Source organism: Protopterus annectens, chromosome 2.part2, assembly GCF_019279795.1.
Source record: "Protopterus annectens isolate FY-2018-M chromosome 2.part2, PAN1.0, whole genome shotgun sequence".
NCBI classification, from domain to species: Eukaryota; Metazoa; Chordata; order Ceratodontiformes; family Protopteridae; genus Protopterus; species Protopterus annectens.
Genome location: NC_056730.1, coordinates 964,188,368 through 964,194,269, shown reverse-complemented (window position 1 = coordinate 964,194,269; position 5,902 = coordinate 964,188,368). Strand labels below are relative to the sequence as shown.

Sequence of the window (5,902 nt, the reverse complement as noted above, 5' to 3'; positions counted from 1 at the left end):
CTTCATATGTTTTTTCACTGCTTACTGGAAAAATGTGCAGAACTATAAATTTAAAACACCTACTACCAAGTGATGTATTATACAAGGGATATAATTTAATTATCGTGTATTAAACTTTAATTATACAATCAGGAAGGTGAATCAAATAACTTTTGCATGCTCCTAAAAATGTTCACAAGGGACCTATGCTTTGAAAACAGGCCAAAGGTAAACTTAATCCGCCACGGGCCACATGCATTTTCTTTGAATGTAGGTTTAAAAGCTGTTTCAGTGAATGTGAGTTTCAAAGGCAGAGACTTTGTAATGTTAAGTCTGTTTTCATTGAGACTATATTGCTTTGTTTAGATTTAGCAAATGTCTGTTTAGCTTTAGCAAATGCCCATCAGCGTTTGTGCTATAAAATTTGAAATACAAGCTTTAAATTAACTCCAAGCATCTGTAATCATTGTAAAAGTAAAGCAGAAAACAATATGTGCACTGAGAATTTTGAACAGTGTTTATGGCAAATAGGGAGAATTAGTCAAGTAATGGGACATTGAAATGGCTATGTGGTGGTGGTGGGGCTGATTGGGAGGTTTGGGGATTGATCCAAATGTAATGCATGTGTACCGCTGCCAATAGGGGTCCATCAATATTTTTTCCTTTATAAAAGGGGTCCTCCAGCTTGCAAAGTTTCAGAACCACTGTTATAGTGGATGCATCTGATGAAATAATTGGATGTTTGAACAGGAAAAAAAGAGAGAGGCTAGAATAAGGCATACAAAGGTACAGGGAACTATTGCAGATAAAAAAAACATAAGTAGTAAAGGGAGGTTATCTATTGGAGAGGTTTCTACTGAGATTGATTATATAGTACTTTCAGAAGCATACATAGAGGTAGTAGAAAGGGCAACTGGCATTCTGTTTCTGATCATATTGCAATTTTTGCTAGGTTAAGAGAAGACAAGAGATCAGTTAGGGTAGAAAATGGCTTAAGCTTCTACCAGGGAATAATAAATGAAATTAATAGAATGAAGCAAATGGAAAATGAATCATTGCTTGTTCATTGTGATATGATTGAACTTTATCAGTTATGGTTACAGTGGTGGATAGCATTTAAAGAGAGGTATAAGAGGGATTATTTAGAGGGGGGAAATGTGATGATAAAGAAAGAAAAAGTGTCATATAACAAAGTCAGAAATTTGGGAAGGCAGTGGAAATACAGATTTATAACGTGTTTTACAGAGAGAAGTCATATAAGAAGGCTTGAGAAAGAAAAAAAGAAAGAAAGGAAGTGATTATATGTCAAAAATATTTAAAGGGATGGATAGAGGAGGTGGGTCTTTTTTGACAGAGAGGTTGAGAGCTTCTGATGGCAAGTGGGTTAGAAGAAAAAAGTACAGTGAGGCAAGGTCAGGGAGAAGTATTGGAAATTGTTTAGAGGTATGTGAAAATATGTATAAAGGAAATAGATTGGTAGAGGGGTTAGAATGATAGATCTTTAACAATGGAGTAATGTCAGAAAGGAAGATGGAGTGGAAACCTTATATCTTTAACAATGGAGAATAGTCAGGTGTTATGTGGGCAATTATGGGACATCATTTAAATAAGGTGTTGGATAAGGTAGATAATAGAATGGCACCTGGGAGAGATGGCATACCATATCTTTTTTTAAGGAGAGGGTCAAAATATGGAGATCTGTTTTGTTCATTCAGTAAATAGTGAAAAGTATAATACAGATTACTATGACATTTATTTAAAAAAAAAAGAGAGAAATTTGGATAATTAGAGGCTGATAGCACAATATAATGCTGATTACAGAATATTAAGAAAGGTAGTACAAGAAATATTTTCATAGGATCATAGGAAGTTAATAGGCTAATGGCCCTAGGGCCCTTACAAGTTTAGCCAAGTTCTGCCCTTATTTCCATGATCAACACCTAATGTCTGTGTCTAAGAGGGACACGGGTGGAACCCCTGAGGTGAATTTACGGTTACTTATCCAATCGTTCAGACTGCGTTTGAAGAAGGCCAATGAGGTGCTCTGACATGAAGTGGTTGTCTGTTGCAAAGGTGTGGTAACCTCTGGGAGACCAATCTGTCCCTCCAGCAGGTTCTATTAATGTCACATACCAGGTTAACGTCTTTAGAGTGAATAACCCGTGTACCATTTGACTTGCAGATTTGCAGCATTTCCAATAAAGCAGGGTCAGAGATTACCTTATATGCAAGGCAGAGATCACCTCTAAGTAGTCTGTATGAAAGAGAATAAAGTGACAGTGATTTCAGATGATGCACATAGGACAGATGCTGAAGACCTTGAATTTTCCTTGTGAGGAACATTTGTTGTTTCTTCAATTGCTGCAGGTACTTGGAAAGTTACATAACAAAAGGGGCATTGTACTCAATTATTGGCCTAATGAGGAAAGAGTACAGGAAGATTATAACTCTTTTTTTCCTGGAGGCAATGCCCTTACTTATGAGATGAGCAATATAGAATGACCCTCTTACCGCAGTGGAGACATGGTGATCAAAGGTAAGATTGCTGTCAAACTGTGCGCCCAGGTCTCTCACCACTGAGTGCATACTTAGGGTGTTGCTATTGATGAAGTAGTTAGCAGGAATATTGTACTTACCGAAAGGGATGATAACACATTTTTTGCATTGAGATGAAGGCCATGACTTTGGCACCAATCATTTGTTTGTGTAAGACCCTCTTGTAGGATGTTGACATAATTTGGAGATTCTATGACCACTCCCAGTTTGCAGTCATCAGCAAACTTTGCCAGCCACAGACCTTTAATTTTAGCTTGTACTTCAGAGATATAGATTTCAAACAGTCGAGGCCCCAGGACTGATCCTTGTGGAACACCACTGGTTACAAGTTTGCTGTTGTTTCTATAAGTGAGCTAGTTAGCGACCCATCTAACAATATAAGGGTTAATACCTAGCTGGGTGAGCTTGTCAATGATGCCTGAGTAGGGGTTAGTGTTAAAAGCCTTGGCTAAGTCTAGGTAGGCTGTATGCACATACTTCTCCTCATCCAGGGCCTTGGTGACTGTCTCAGAGAAGTCCACCAGGTTTAACAGGCAAGATCTCCCTTTGAAAAATCCAAACCAAGTAGGGTCATGTTTTGGAGATTACCTATATCGTTTTTGATAGGGTCCATGATGATTTGCTCCATGGCTTTGCAGATAAGGGTAGTCAGGCTAATAGGTCTACTGTTCCCGAGGTCAATGGAAGCACCACCTTTGTGCAAGGGAATAATGGTGGCTGTTTTCCATTTAGATGGGATGAAGCCAGTGCTTAGACTATGATTGAAAAGAGTACCCAATGATGTTGCTAAATTATGTTGGAGTTCATGTAGGAAGCAGCCTGAGATGTTATCAAGTCCCACAAATGCTGTGTTTTTGGCCTTAGAGAGGGTCGTTTATGACCTGCACTTTAGAGATACAAGGTAGGGGACAAGTGGTAGGGATGCCATGGAGTACATGTGGCAGGGACAACGAAGTGAGGTTTTCACAAAACCTATCAGCCATCAATGGTTTTAACAAATAGTATAGAAAGTAAAGATAGTATAGTAAGGGAGTTTGTAACATTCATAAAGTCATAGATTCATAGACTGTCACTAGGCTAATGACCCAATGGGGCCTTATTAAGTCTAGCCAAGTTTTCCTGAAATAATAATGATGTCTTATATCTAAATAGGACATTAAGGGCCAGGCATTTGTAAGCTACTTTTGTCCATAAGAGACATGGGGCCAGGCCCAGTATGTATTTCCTATTCCCCATCCACTAGTCTAGGTTGCACTTAAACTGTGTAATAGACAAACTGAGCTTCACATGGATGAGAAGCCTGTTCCACAGGATGGGGCTGTCTCTCCAGCATGTTCTGCCTAAGTCACAGACAAAATTCAGGTCCATAAACCATGTATTTCTGGTAATCTTTGACTTATAAATATATAGAGATGGTTGGCCAAGTAAAATGGAAACCAGGTAAACCTGGTGACTGTTAGGCTAGCCACTAGTACCGGAGGCTATGGAGATAGTAAACAGAGAATGGTTAGTTTGGGAAACCCAAGGAGGAACATGAACTTGGACTGGAATATGTTGGGATTGGTAGCTGTGCAGGATGTGCTCAGTTTGCTTCTCCTAACTATTTTGTCGTTTTCCCATGTCATGGCAGTTGAGATGTTTTCTGACTAAGAGGTACATAGTTTTGTGGGAGAAGCAGTGATATTGAAGTGTACTATCAAATCATCTGTGCCCATCTCTTCAGCCCTTTTTATGACGTGGTTGTATGAACTTCCAGATGGAGGACCCAAAGAGTCAATCTTTTATTGCAGCTCCAGTGAATACCCAATTTAAAATGGACATTTTAAAAATCTTATTTTTTGGGCTGGTGATGTTGCTAAATGAAATGCTTCCATTTCCATCAAAAACTTGACACTGAAGAACAATGGAACATTCAGCTACTATGTGATAAACCCACCAGACTGGCATGGTAGCCCAGGCCTTTTTGTGCTCACCGTTAGTGAAAGCACCTTCCTTCCAGCTTTCTGTTGTTGCATTTCTTGCCATCTTGGTTTTCATTCCTTCAGCAACTGTGGTTACTTTGCTGTTTGTGAGAATGGGAAGAAAATTCCAGATTCTGAGTGGAAGCTCTAAACCACACTACAAAAAGTCTGCAATTGAAGACTCCAAAAGTGCCAGTGACGATAGAATGTCTAATTGGAAATCTGACCTTTGTGAGAAGATGTATCACTGCTTGCTTCAGACTCTCACCTTTGGGAAGGAAATTGTTTAGGCTTAGAATGACCTATTAGGAAAGCTAGCCCAGTAATTAACCATGAATTTATGAAACCATGAATCTAAGGAAAAGGGAAAATGAAAATTCTCATAGGTTGGTATGATGGTTGGAGTGTTTAGCTCACAGACACAGGGTACAGTGTTTGATTCTCACATGCAGCAATTGGCTAGGCTTCAAATGACTCATAGGGGCAGTTAGCCTAGCACTAACCTACAAACAGGAGTGGGAGGTTGGTATAATGGTTGGGGTGTTTGCCTTACAGACATGGGGTACATGGTTTGATTCTTACATGGGACAACTGGCTAGGTTTAAAATGGCCCACATAGGCAGTTAGCCTACTACTAATCTATGAACCTATAAGTGTGGGGTTTGCAGATGTCTTGTTAGCCAAGCATTCATCACCCCTCAGCAATCTGTTGGAGACTGAGTAGAGGGAAATGCCTTTAGGGTGCTCTGCATAAGGCAGGTCTTTTACGCCTTGTATTCTTTTTGTCAGGAACCTCTGAGGTCACTCTAGTTGCTGCACATGCCTGGTCAGGTACATACCTAAGGAAGTATTGTACTCTATGATTGGTCTGATAAGGTGGAGTGTAGTGGGATAATGACCTCTTTGGATCTAGATGCCACGCCCTTATTTATAAGTTTGCACCACATAAAAGGATTTTCTCACCACTGTGACTATGTGGTAGTTGAAGGTAAAGCTACTGTCTACATGCTTACCCAGATCCCTGACCACTGGGTCAACTCTTAGGGGTGTATTATCAACATAGTAATTAGCCAGGATGTTTGACTTCCCAAAGTGTACAATTATGCATTTCTTAGCATTAAGTATGACCACAGCTTTGGCATTATTTGTTAGTCAGAAACAGAACTTCTTAAAGAATGTTAATCTCTGCAGTGGAGGCAATGATAACCCCCAGCTTGCAATCAGCTGCAAACTTAGTCAGCCATAATCCTTCAGCATTTGCTTCCATTTCAGAGAAATAGATGCCAAAAAGGAATGGGCCCAGTACTAAGCCCTGGGGGACTCAGCTAGTGACTGGCCTCTTGGTGGAGGTGGCCTCATGTATTTTGACCTCTTGGGTCCTATCAGTGAGCCAGTTGGCTATCCAG

At 39.9% G+C, this 5,902-nt stretch overlaps 1 pseudogene; it reads left to right on the top strand.

The window, feature by feature from the left end:
• Nucleotides 1-4,038: 4,038 nt before the first annotated feature.
• Nucleotides 4,039-4,786, top strand: LOC122795998 (annotated as a pseudogene).
• The last annotated feature ends 1,116 nt before the right edge of the window (nucleotides 4,787-5,902 follow it).